The sequence below is a fragment of the Diceros bicornis genome, chromosome 4 (assembly GCF_020826845.1).
Source record: "Diceros bicornis minor isolate mBicDic1 chromosome 4, mDicBic1.mat.cur, whole genome shotgun sequence".
Classification (NCBI taxonomy): domain Eukaryota; kingdom Metazoa; phylum Chordata; class Mammalia; order Perissodactyla; family Rhinocerotidae; genus Diceros; species Diceros bicornis.
This window is the reverse complement of record NC_080743.1, coordinates 35,680,247-35,694,687: the sequence shown is the minus strand read 5'-3', so window position 1 is coordinate 35,694,687 and position 14,441 is coordinate 35,680,247.

Sequence of the window (14,441 nt, the reverse complement as noted above, 5' to 3'; positions counted from 1 at the left end):
CTAAATAACCACTATGTCATGTGAACTGATTAAGATATATTTGCAACTCCAAAATAGGGACTAAATGTTCTCTTACAAGAAAAAGAAAAAGGTCTTATCTTTTGATGAGTTATTTTCAAAAAGGGAGACAAAATAACTTAGTTTTATACATTTTACTCATAAAAATTCTTCTTTTGACAACAAACATCAACTTTCTGAAATGATTTTATTGAGTGGAAAGTAAAGGAATGCTACCAAAACAGGAGAAATCATTTCTCTGTTTTGTTTCAGAAAATTTGCCAACCCTTTGGTTCAATTGCTGGATAATTGGAAGTCTTTTGCAGACTTAAATGCAAATGCATGGAATTCATCTGAAGTGGTAAATCTCTTGGACTGTGAGATTTTACCACAGACACAGTTAAAACATGAAAAATAATTTGTTTTTGTTATATGGGAAATGATGATAACTAATTTTATGCTCTTTTTTCCCATAGTGAAATTACTTTTTGAAAGCTGTTTTAAAATGGCTGTTTTAGCCTTGCACACACATAGCTCAAGTCTTTGCAAAATGCTTGCCCATCAAAAAGAAACCGGAATAGCCACTTCCTTATAATATACACAGACAGGTCTACTGCCCCCACTGGATCATCACTTGCTTTCATGGCCAGGATCAGTTCTTATTCATCACCACCTCTGCCTTTCCAATACCTAATGCATGATTTTGCACTTAGTGGATACAAAAAAAGTGCAATAATAAGTATAAATTAAAATTTGGAAAAGAAACTTCCCAAACACTAGAAATGATATGTAAATTCTGCATGAGAAAAATGTTGGATTCTACAAGAAAATCCCAAAGCTCACAGATTCATGAGGATGTGTACAATAAACAGCTCTGTACTATATGATGAAGGCCATAACTGAAGTTTGGAATCTACACCTGTCCCTACATGGCTGGGGAGACCTCTGGACCTCCTCCTGCAGACTGATGAGGCTCCCACTAAAAAACAAGGGGAGAAAAAGAAGTGGGAGAAGCTATTCTAGGGCTGTGATGATGTACAAGCGTGACTTCACCCACCAAATATCTAGAGATCAGAAAAATGGCTTCAGGCAAAACTAGCTGGTAAACAAGTAACCCAGAGCTCCTTTACAGTGTTGGTGTCATAGGAGATGATCAGAACCATTTATGTTGACTGCTGAACTTTAGAAGATATCTAAAGGGGCTTATGGAGTTTTATTGCATTTCTCCAAGGTGCAAAGACAATAGAATCCAAAATGGGATCACAAAAACCAAGTCATGGTAAATAACATCAGCTCCGAGTTTGGATCTGATTTCAAGTTTGGAACACTGGAGAAATGCCTAATCTATTGAATTGGTTCATAGTAGTTCCAGCAAAATGTTTGATAAAGTTCTTCACTGTATCTTTGAGTTGGATGCCATTTGAGGTTCTACCTGCTTCTCTAAAGTTAAATTAATTGTACTCTCTTCTGTGGCCTCTCTACACTAATGCATACTGGCAGCAGAGGGGCTGTCATGCTGAATTTATCTGTTAACATGTCTATCTTTCTTAACTTACAAACTCAGATGATTTCATTTTTTCATCTTAACATCTATCCCAGAATAAGGCATTCATTAAGATTTGTGGAACAAATGAGTGAATAGAGTCGCAAGTGTAAGGTTAACAGATTGGGACTAATCTGCCTGCATAGATCGTTACTTTCTATTGTCTTTGAAATTGTTCAGTTCAACATTTTTGTCAGTAACATAGAAGACATGATTATCTAATTTTTTCATAATGTAAGACCGGGAAAGATAGTGAACCTTAGAGACAACAGCATCAAGATAAGGAAGATCTCAAAAAATGTAATAATGGTCCAGAAGACGAAGTGAAATTTAACGGGAATGCATTAAAGTCTAGCATTTGAATGTAAAACATCAAATACTTGAGTACAATATGGAGGAGAGTTGACTTGACCATAATCCATAGGAAGACCCTCTGGTGGTTTTAGTTATCTATAAAGTGAAAATGAGCCAACATTGCCATGGGAAACCAAAATATATGCAATAAGCTCAAGTTGCACTCATAGAATTCAACCTTCTAATCACCCGAGGCCATGGTCTCCAAGACCATATTGGGAGCAAAGGTGTCTGATTCAAGATGCCATTTCTTATGAGAGAGATTGAAAAAATAGAGTGTCTAGAGGAAAGTGATGAGGATGGTAGACAGCTCCAAAATCCCTGACATAATAGGAGCTGTTGAAGGAACAGGATGTTTTGTTTGGGTAAGAGACACCTATGAAGCTATGTGATAACTGAATGACTGATGGGCAGAGGAAGGATTATACTTGTTGCTCTGTGTTATACCAAGGGCTAAAATAGGTCTCATTGGTAGGCAGTTACTAAATGATTAACTCTAGGAGGGCCAGGAATGTGTGTGTCCTGTTCACCATTAAATCTTCAGCATTTAACATAGTGACCAGTAGATAGTAGGGGCTCAGTAAATCAATATTGAATGAACAAATAATAACAATTTGAAAGAGAGCTTGACTCATAGTCCAATAGCCCCGAGTTCAAATCCAGCTACTCCATCTAGGAATTGTAAAACCTTGCACAAGTACAGATAGCCTCTCTGCACTTGTTCACACACGCTCAAATAGTGATAATAGTACCATTTCAAGTGATTCACATGATTTTTATGACTATCAAATAAAGTGATTGTGTGAAATCTCTTTAAATAAATACATAAAGTGCTATATAAATGGCACATAATAATATTAAGATACAACCATACTTAGTTCATTGTAAAGAAGGACTTTCCAGTTATTAAATCTTTTCAACAATGGAATGGGTCACCTTGTAAATTCACCAACTCCTAGTCACTAGCAGTGGTCAAGCAAGGTTAGATGACATCTCCCAACAATGTGATAGAGGTCAAGTTTTGCCTTATATGAAACATCCAATTGGATGGCCACTAAGGTGCCCTCCCATGTTAAGAGTCTATCATTGTGGGCAGTGCTATTCATTCTTTCTAGACTAATTTCATCAGTCTTCTCATTGTCCATGTGAAAATCCTAAGCATCTCCTGATGCTTCTCTGAGATGCATCAGGCATACTTCTTTCAGCCTGTTTACTAACTACTGAGTTTGTAGCAACTCCAACTCTTTCATGACTTCTAAGTAGTCAATTTATCACAGGCCTCCCTGAAGCTGTTTCCTAACTTTTTTTCTTGAGTGACCTAACACATCTAAGAGGAGCGACATTTCCGGTAGTAACAGTGGCTCATTGTGAGAGTGATTCTCACCCAGGTGAGAAGAAAAGCAATTCCTTTTTTGGAGGGCGTATCAGAATGGTGTGGGGGAAGTGACAAACCACTTCAGTAGGTTCTAAAATGTCAATTCCTCCCCTTGAGAATTACTACTTTAGATAGAGTCAAAAGATGTATGTCTATGTCTCCATTTGGCTGTGTGTAATAGAAATCTTTTACTAGGGACATAATAATGTGAGGTCCAGGGGTATGCAGTTCAAAGCTGGATCAGCTATGTGAAGTAAACATCGAGGACCAAGATTGATTCTAGTTTCTGGTTCTGTCATCCTTAGCATATGGCTAACCCTCAAGATCCTAAGATGGCTGCTCCATCTCAAACATTACATCTGTATTTCAGGAAGGAAAAGAAGGGAAAAGCGAAGGGCAAGAGGACAAAGCCAGTGGAGTTTATCCCCTTTTAAAGAGCTTTCCAAGAAATCCCAGGTGGCAACTTCCACTTACATCTCATTGAAAAAGTGGGAGATTGAATATTTTAACTGCCCCAAATAAACCAGGATTCTGTTCAGAATAAAAAAGGAAGATGGGTGATGGGTAGGCAATTAGCAGTGTCAATCATAGTTGCCTAATCCAGTTCAGTTCACAAAATGTTTGTTGAGACCCCGCTGTACAGACACCATGCTAGCAGTGGGAATATATATGTAAATAAAGACATGGACTCAGTTCCTGTATCAAAATGAAGAAGAATTGCACAGTATCAAGAAAGAACTGTCACATAATTCAAGTTGTGACTCACAGAACAGCCATTTATTTATCTTTTGTCTGTAATTAGGAAATAAAATGTATTTTAGCAAGCTAATATGAATTTGAAATTTTCTGGAAAGCAAACTACAGGAAGGATCATTGGTTAAAAGCCTACTTCACTATGGATTTATTGTGACTTTCTGTATTTTGAGAAAAATGTTACTTATCATTAAGAGGAAAAGTGTCTATTTAGTAAAACACATGTACCTGAAATGAGTGATTTACTGAATTTTTAATCTGGCACTGAATTATTACCTAAAATAATAATAGGAAGAGACTGCCAGTATAAAAACTATTCTTCCTTTCCGTTTTGTAAATATATTTAACAGAATCCAGAATGCAATCATTTATGCTTTGACTATCCCATGTATTTAAGTTCAGCATTTCGTATGGACAAAGGTGCCTTTGTGTATTTCAGTTCTCCTGTTTGGGATGACCTTCCCTTACTCTCTGGTAATCTCCATCTCTGGCCTTCTTAAAAAACACCTTGAGGGGCCGGCCCGGGGGCGTAGTGGTTAAGTTCACAGGCTCCACTTCGGCAGCCCGGGGTTCGCAGGTTCTGATCCTGGGCGCAGACCTACACGTTGCTTACCAAGCCATGCCGTGGCAGGCGTCCCACATATAAAGTAGAGGAAGATGGGCACGGATGTTAGCCCAGGGCCAATCTTCCTCAGCAAAAAGAGGAGGATTGGCAACAGATGTTAGCTCAGGTCTAATCTTCCTCACAAAAAACAAAACAAAACAAACAAACAAACAAAAAACATCTTGCCTTGAAATTGTTCCATTACTTACTATTTCCAGCCTGGGCTTTACTTTCTCAACAGATTTTAACACTTGGGGTATAGAAGTCTTGCCCATTTTTACATATTCCCTGGTCTGATGCTCTGTCTGCCCCAAGTGCCTGTGAAGTGATGTGAAATAAACAATCGCATGCTTTCTGAACTGCTGGGTGCTGTCTAATAGATAATTAGTGAGGCAATAGTTCAGAACATTTCTTTCAGTTGTTAATAACACTTCACATTTGTGTAGTGTTTTCCAAAGTGCCTTAAGATTATTGCCTGTGAACCTCACAGCAACCCTATGGGAGATGTAAGGTGGCTGTTTTTATCTTCACAGTGTTGATCAGGAAACTGAGCCTCAGAGAAGTTTCATTTAGCAAGATCACACAGACTGTGAACTGGGTCTTAAACCCAGCTCTTCTCACTCTTTGGTGCACTACACCAAGTTGCCTCAGTCTCAGTGCGTGTGGGAGAGACGCACCTTCCCGTTGATGCCACTTAGAGGATCCAGAAGCTCATGAGCTCTAACTCCAATCTCACACTATGAATATGACAGATGATCCAGGAGACTACACCCACTTCTCAATTTGATGACTATAAGCTTCTTAATACCACCTTAGGGCCATTTTTGACATTTAAATACTGGAACAACATATACTGACCATTCAGCATCTGCTCCAAGTATACAAGAAGGAGAGGGATGGCAGACAGCATGGGAATGCCTTGTCCAGATTCACTCTACCCAGGTCTGCCCAAGTCTCTAACTCTAAGACTCTAACTCCAAAGAAGGAATTCCCTTTACCCCTTGTCAGAGCTTAGAAGGAAAATTAATGGAGCTCCTGAGCGTCAAAATCCACTTTCCACCCATGTTTTTGTAGTTGCATCCAGCCAGCCCTAAGTGGGATCTTCCTGGAAGCCACCCCATAAGACCATCCCCCACCACACTTCCCGCCCCCAAATCCCGCCTCCAACTCCATTCTTCATTTGCAACATGAGCAACACTAAGGAATTGAGGAGATGAAAATATTCAGGTCCCCTCCCATTCCAGAATGATTGCAAAACATCTGTTTACATTGTGAGAGGAGACTTGGAAAGGACATTTTATGAGCTTGTGGGAAATAGGGACAAATAAATACATGAGAAAGAAAAAAGAGGCAAATATCATGAGAGAAAATGACCCTCAATCAAAACGTGTTATATCTACTAATAAATTGCTTATTTAATTTGTGAATGATCTCATAATTTACAATGATCAGAGTTTTGTTTAGAAATCAAATAAAAAAACTTTTCTGCCATTTGACTAAAACATAGACATTTCCCCCCCAAAACACAACACCTTTGGAAATCTCCCTTTAAAATTTGATGATTTATAAATTTACATGCTAAATTAAAGTTCTAATTTTCATAAACAACATATAAGGTTTTATTTTGGAACCTAGAGCCATTCCAAGGACCGTAGCTCAGCACTGCACTGTTAAACTGTTTAAAAGATATTTTGACATTTGTGGGGTACCATGAAGCAAAAAGAAATAGTCAGGAGTAAGGACACCTGGATTCTTACCTCTATTCTGTACATAAAAGGGCAGTCTAGGGCATGAGTCTTAACTTCTAAGGTCCCTTCATCATGATTTCTGGGCTAATCATGAGTAGCTAAAGAATCACACAAATTGGCCAAATATCTGCTGGTCCAGGCACTATGACTCTAAGCAAACCAACATAGATCCTTTTGCAAGGAACATATTCTTTTGTTCCTAGAAATGCAAATCCTATTTCATGTCTTTAGGTCATTGCTATTGTTTTCTATACTTTAAACAGACTTTCTGCTGTTGGCAGAGGTGCTGAGCTCTTGGATTTACTCTGTATGTCCCAATGTTTCTATTTGAGCCCCTGGACATGGATATGTCTAGTTCCCCTCCACAGCTAAGATTGATGACAAAATGAATATTTATTGAGTGCCTCCTATGTGCCAAGCACTGTTCTAGGCACTCAGAAATACAGTGGTGACAAAGCAAACAATATCCCTACTTTTCATGGAGTTTACATTCTAGTGGAACTAAATAAACAAACCTGAAGAGCCAATGGAATAGCAGAGGGAAGTTAAGATAGAAAGGACAGGGAAGCAAAGAAAATACCAGGGGAAAGTATACAGTGTTTGAACGAGAGGATGGTGAGTTTCTTTCAGAAGCTGCTCCTCCCCTCTCCCCTTTCCTCAGACTATTTAAAAATAAATAAATAAATATCTTAAGTCACACACCTAAAAGCCTCCCTGGCTTGGCCTCAGCCAACTTTAGCTACAGCAGTGCAGGTTCTGCGTGGTGTAATGTTGGGTTAACCAAAGTTGGGAGTTTTCTAGATGAGAACAATGAAGGAAAAGAGGGGCACAGGAGGTGAAGGTGAGTCTGGAACATGGTATAGAGGGACAATAGAACAGAGTCAAAGAACTGTTCATTTATAAGTGTAGCAGAGTAAATGAATTGGAAAAACGTAAGGAGGTGGTGGTCAGAAAAGGGGAATCTTGATATCAAGATTTCAGTGAGTAATATTATGAGCAATGACAAGTTTTAGAGAATGACTATGAGAGGGAATGACGAGGGCTGGGTAGAGGAAATGATTATGACAAGCAAGGAGGTCAAGGAATTCAGAGGCCAGGTCTGTGAGGATATTCAAGTTACTAAGAATAAAGATAGGAATGGTGGAAAGGAAGAATTTGAACCAGGTGTCAAAATCATTAATGAATTAAGTAGAGTCACCAGAAGGTATCAGGAGGTTAAAGAAGATGGGCTTTGGGCAGTAGTGGAGAAGAGAAATGTTTGGAACCAGCAAGAGAAGAAAGAGGGCCCCTAATCTAACCTCCAGGCTCAGTGGCATGTGGGGTCACCATCTAACAGGGCTCCAGTGGAAAGAGTGTTATCAAACCAAGCCAAGCTTCCATTAGAATAAAAAGATGAAGGAAAGGCTTAGCGAAGGTAGAGACTATCAGAGACTTTGCAGATGATTGATCTTAAACTCTAGAGGGCACAATGAAAGTCTTGGAAGACCCAGAATTAGCTCAGACTAATGAACGTGCAGAGAGGTATTCGTAATGAGTCCAGAAGTTTGGATTTGTCAAGAAGGATATAAGGAAAGACAGGATTCATCCTGATGGTCTCTTAAAGGAAGGCCTAGGATAAGACCTAATTATCATCATCCTCTGGGTGTGGCTTCATAGGCAATTTGTAGTGGTAAGACTACGATGTGCAGGGGAGGGGTGGTATTTCCAGGAGCTCATTGAACTTTGGAAGAAGAGCAGAATAGAGGAAGGTGGTCTTAACAGGAATAACTTGTAGTCTTTCCTTAAATCACATAGCAGAATCGTTAATATTTGCTGACGTTGCTCCAAAGAGATATTTGGATAGACTTCCGAGGGTGTAAACAAGTACTAATGATATACACACCAAGTCTTGGCTAGCTAAAATGCCCCAATTAATCTTGCCACCCCATGCCATTTAAATATCTCATGTTCAAAGATTAACTGAATTGTTGAAAGATATTATAAAGATATCTCAGATTTGTGAAGTGCTTTATAATTGTTTAAATTCTTTAATAAATTTTTCTCACGTGAACCTCCTAACAATTCTAGGAAGTACGCAGGGCGAGTATTTTGATCTCTATTAGATGGAGGAGGAAACTGAGGGTCAGAGAGGTTAACTGACCTACTTGAAGGTACACAGCTAGGTAACAGGAAAACTAGGACTAGATGTGAAGTTTCCTGATTCCACCGTTAGTGTTCTTTCTGCTGCAGCACACTGCCTACTTTCAAAACAGTATCAATTTAGCTCAACCTGAGAGCTTTTTCGGTCTTCCTGTATGATGGCTGTCGAGCAAAGCTTTGTAGGTAACTTAGGCACCACCCTTTCCTGGGTTGTGGTATCGTCAGCTGTAAACTATTTTTACTATTTTTCCTTCTGATTTCGCAGAAACCAACTTTCCATTTCCAAATCACACTTAAAATTCACTACCACTAATACGCTAAGCAGATGTATTTTCCAAAAAGTAATGTTGTGAAGTAAATCAACGGAATTCAAAAATTCCCTGCTTTCCATCTCTGTATATTTTTGTTGGCTCAGAACAAGCTGTGGAAATTCCAAGATATCCATATAAAAAATTAGAAAAGCTTGCTTGCGATTTGCCGTGTTATAGCTAAAATAGGACTTAAGGAGAATATCCTGTTTTTGAAGACTTTGTGCCAGGATAGATAGGGTAAATGCTAAGTGAGTGACATTTGTAACAAGAAATTGTAACACAAATATTGTGTTGTCCTTATGGAGATTAAATATATTTTCTCAAAATTTCCTAGGCAGGCTTTTAAGAATCCCAAAGGGAAAATAAATAAATCCCAAAGGGGAATAAATAAATAGGGAGGAATGCTGAATGTAAAAATGAAAGTAGACAGCTTCGACCTAGAGGACTTCCCATTTGAAGGGTTTGGGCACCTAAGAATTAGGGGCTCTATGATTTCCTCCATCCCAGGGCTCAGGCCATCTTTGATCAGATGACAATAATCTTCATAAGCTTCATGTCAGGCACCGGGCAACCTGACATGTTCCATGAGTCTCAGGACTCTGGGGGAGAAATGATGGAGTCAGCAATTTTATTTTCTTCTCAGGGCTATTCTTAAGTTTTTTCAAGGAATTGCTACAACACTCTTTTTTTCAGATTAGCAAACTGGACAAAACTTAGAAGTAATTGTGCTGTGTAGGTCATCCTCAAAGCAGTGAATCCAGAAAGACCACTGTGAAGATCTATTGGATGAAAGTTCCAAGACCATAAATGAGATGTTTGTGTTGAAAGAGAACTGAAAATCATCTAGTCCTGTAGTTCTCAGCCACAGATGGTGATCAGGTGAAAGCGATGCTATTTGGAAATGATTTGTTTTTTTAAAATGGATTAGATTTCAGGTATTTCCTGTGATGGTCATCATGCTTACTCACTTGCATTCTGAAGTGCTTTCTTGATTGGGAGTAAAGAGGTGGAGTTACAGCCAGCTTGCTGTGAATTGCTCATAACCCTCAGTCTATCTTATCTATGACATGGTGAGTAAGATAACTGACATTCTGTTAATTATTATAGTTGTTGCACTTAGTAAGAAATGTCTGTAATCATATTTGTTTTGCATCCCTGGAAAATATTTATGGGTTTCACCCAAATCTGGCTTTGTGTAAGTGAAAATCATCCATCCTATACCGTGGTGGGGAAAAATTTGAGTCCCTCTGATCAAGCCCAACTCCATCAGATGTAAATGCAGCAATCAATGACCACCAGAATCACAGTGACAGCAGCAGAGCCAGGGCTGGAGCTCAAATCCTGAGAAGATTCTCTTTCCACTAATCTCTGGTGACACCAGAACATCTGCCTTTAGGGTTACAAGTTAAAAATAAAATACTTTTTGAGTAGTTCCATTGAATGTCAGCAGGAAAAAGGAACACATCACCATTTTGAGGAAAAGGACAAAAAATAATTCTTTGAGGTTCAGAAGTGCAAAGAGAGTAAAACAGATAATAATAAATTTATAGAATATAGCATTTGATTTGTTGTAAAAAAGGAGAGTAACATCTAAAATATTTCAAAAAGTAACATCTTGTAGCCACAACATATTCTTTCTCCATGGCACTTAATAAGTCTATTATCTTATTCATTCCTGCATTATCCCTGGGAGGTAGGCCCATTTTACAGATTGTAAACAGTAAAGAGGCCGTTTCATAATTTTCCAGTATTATATAGTGGGAGACAGGATGGCACAGCAAATCCTAGTTCCACCACTTCTTTTTTTTTTGCTAAGGAAGATTCGTCCTGAGCTAACATCTGCTGCCAATCTTGCTCTATTTCTTATGTGAGCCGCCACCACTGCATGGCCGCCAACAGACTAGTCTGTAGGTCTGTGCCCAGGAACCAAATCCGGGCCATCTCAGCAGAGTGTGCTGAGCTTCACCAGTAGGCCACTGGGGCTGGCCCCACCACTTGCTTTTGGACAACCTCAGGACAGTTACTTTGCCTTTCTAGATCTTGGTTTCCCCATCTACAAAATGGGGATAAAAATAATAGCCATCTAATAGGAATGTTTTAAGACTTACACGAGATAATAACACATTTCATGGTAAACAGAAAATTTGTTGTTGTTAGTGCTGTTGAGTCAATTCTGACTCCTAGCGACTCTGTGTACAGCAGAGCAGAACACCGCCCACTCTTTTTGTGCCATCCTCTCGCATTCAGACAAGACTATATCAGACAATGCTCTGCTGCTGTTCACAGGGTTTTCATGGCCAATCTTTTTGGAAGTGGGTGGCCAGGTCCTTCTTCCTAGTCTGTCTTCATCTGGAAGCTCCACTGAAACATGTCCACCATGGGCGACCCTGCTGGTATTTGAAATACCGGTGGCATAGCTTTCAGCATCACAGCGACATGCAGCTACCACAGTATGACAACTGACAGACAGGTGGTGTGGTTCCCTGACTGGGAAATGAACCTGGGCTGTGGAGGCAAGAGGGCTGAATCTTAACCGCTGGACCGCCAGGGATGGCTAAACAGAAAATGCTCAGTAAATATCAACTACTCCAGAGAGAATGGGAGGTCGTATCTGAACTCTGATCTGTGATCTTTCACTATTAGATTCTGCTGAAACCTGATAGTACACTATCCAAAATACACCAATCTTTTTATTATTTTAGGACATTATGTGAACTAGATTGTGTACAGTTTTGAGCCGTGAAGAGAAGAAGAATGGGGAAATTGAGCGACTGTATGTAAGTTTGCCCTATTCTCTATTTTCTGTGTTGCTGGTGTGTGTGTGTGTGTGTGTGTGTGTGTGGGTGTGTGTGGTGATTATTACTGGAAAACAGGATCTTTTGGAATCTGAAATAGAAGGTTGTGGCATCATCACAAAGGCTGCCCATCACATACTGTAACCTGGGGACAAGGTTGACATGGAGAGATTCAGATCACTGCCTCAACACTGGGCAAATGATGTTCTATAACAGTGGTTCTCCAAGCGTGGTCCCCAGACCAGGAGCATCAGCGTCACCTGGAAACTTGTTAGAAATACAAATGTTCAGACGCTGTCCCCGATCTACTGAGTCAACAACTCTGGGGGTGGGCCCAGTAATCGGTGGGATTCTGATGCTGCTAAGTATGAAAACCACTGTTCTCCAAAAAGTCCTTCCTAAGGAAACCCACTTTGCTTCCTAGGCTATCCAACAAAGGGGACCAGAAACACATTCCTGTGGCCCAACCTGCTTCTTAGTACAGAGACTCCATACGTATTAATAGTTGTGCTCCAGAGAATATTAAATCATAGAGAGAAGTGTCAAGATGGAAGGAAACAGTATTTTATGTTCCTGATTCAAAAAATTAGAAAATTAGGGCAATCAGAGGCATAATATTCTGAGTTCTTATTGTAGTTTGCCTTTTTGTCTAGGTTTAATAGCTTAATAACTTATGAACTGGACAAGATCTTGGCATTTGTCTAGTCCAACTAGACCACTAAAGCCCTGAAGAGCCATCACGTTCCCCAATATATAACACAGTTTACAGCAGAAAGCACAATTACAACCCAGGCCCCTGGCCTAAAATTAGCTCACTGCTTTTGCAGTGGACTAATATGTCAAGGTACTTTTGAAAAATAAAAATGTCATAGCAATTGAGGGAACCTAAGAGAATCTTTCTTCTGAAATTCCAATCTGGCTCATCACTGAACCCAGTTTCCTAATGCTTAGTTTACAGGCTCTACAGAAGACATTTGTTCAAGTGACTGGTGACACTGTTATTATCTGTAGGGGCTGACTATCCAAAAAGTACGGAGGAAATTGTCCTAAAAGTCGTAGGCTTAGGTGGTAGGTGGATGGATCAAAAACCACTGGGGAAGGGGATAAGAATCTCTTAGATAAAGGCTTATAATGTTTAAAACCTCCCACTCCCCAAACACAAATACCTGCATCCCAGGAGACTCTGCGAGGAGTCTCCTCTCTCTCCCCAAGTTGAGATTCAGTCATTGCTCTTGATGAAGTGAATTTCCATTGTGAATTATAGGATGCATTCTCCCTCGTAAGAGCATTCTTTGATTTAGCACCCAAGTTCAAAGCCCTGTAAAAGATAGACATGTCTGTGTAAGAATGTCTGGAATGACTATATCAGGCTTTCCTGGGGACTGAGAACCTCGCATTGATAAGAGAGGTATTGCAGTGTGGCCACTGGGGCTGCCATGTGACAGCATCAGAAGAATGTGGGGGCCTTGTGCTGAATAAGGTTAAAAACAAATAGTACATACATAAAGACTGAGTAAATTACATAATACGATTGTTCTAACACTCAGATTATTTATCATTAAGTATTTATAAAATATTTTTGAGTAATCTATCATAAGGTGGCTTTATTCTATTTTCTTTTCTCAGCACATTTAAACCTAATCTCCCTTTTCAAAAGCTTATGGTGTCAGGCCTTCCATATGCCTCACATACAAGGGGTACCAATTAAAAGCTTTATTGCCCTTTCCTTGACAGATCTTCAAGAGTCGGTCATCTTTTTGGAAATTCATCTTAAGGCCTGTGCCAGCAAGTTGCATGCATTTGATTGTCCCTGATTTTAATACAGAGGTATTATTTCTAGTACACAAGAAAACAGTTAAACGAGATCACTAGCGCTGCCATCAGTCAACAGGGAGCTTGTATATCCCACATCACTAACTTAGCTCTACGAGTTGCTATTTATACTATATTCACAAGGGAGAGAATGGTTAGACAGCCCACAGGACATGTAATGTGACAAATCTAATCCACTTTCCAGTTTCAGGATAGGACAAGTTTGTGCAGACACTGTGATGTGGTACGAAGAACAGAGAAGAACCCTGTAGTCAAAAGAGAAAGGTCCACTCTTTACTCATTGAGTGACTGTGGACATCTCTTTCAACGTCTGATCCCTCCATTTATTCAACTGTTAGATTGTGATGATAACAATAATACCAACCTCACGTATAAGAAAAAGTGGCAAAAAAAAAAAATCCCCAAACTAGAGTGTTTTAAGTATATTTTAACCTTATTCTCAGCAATTCTATTCCTGGAGTAGAATTATAGAGTCCAAAGAGATTCTCACACAGGTCCTTAAGGGCTGTATACATGGATATTGACTTCAGCATCCTTTGGGGTGAGGTAACCAGAGGCAATCTAGGTGCACATCACTGGGAGAGTGCACAGGGAAAACTATTTATCATAGTAACATAGATGAATCTTAAATACATGGTCCTGAGTAAAGGAAAATTTAAAAATAGATAGAAATATATAACATGATATTATTTATGTAAATTAAAGGTAACAAAACCATTTGCATTTTGCAAGAACACATGTGAACAAAAAGATATAAGTTTAATACATTAGAATGGCTACCTGTGGAGAGAGAGAATAAGAATGAGGAATAGACATAAAATGGAAAAAATTAAAAAATAAAAGAGAGGTCTTGCTTTGACTAGTGATGATAACGTGCCCTGAACTGAGGGAATCATTAACTCAATCCTCTGCATCTGACGTCCAGAAAGGGAAAAAAACATATTATATAAATGGTATTTGTTAAGAAAATAATTGTTGCATCCTGCTCC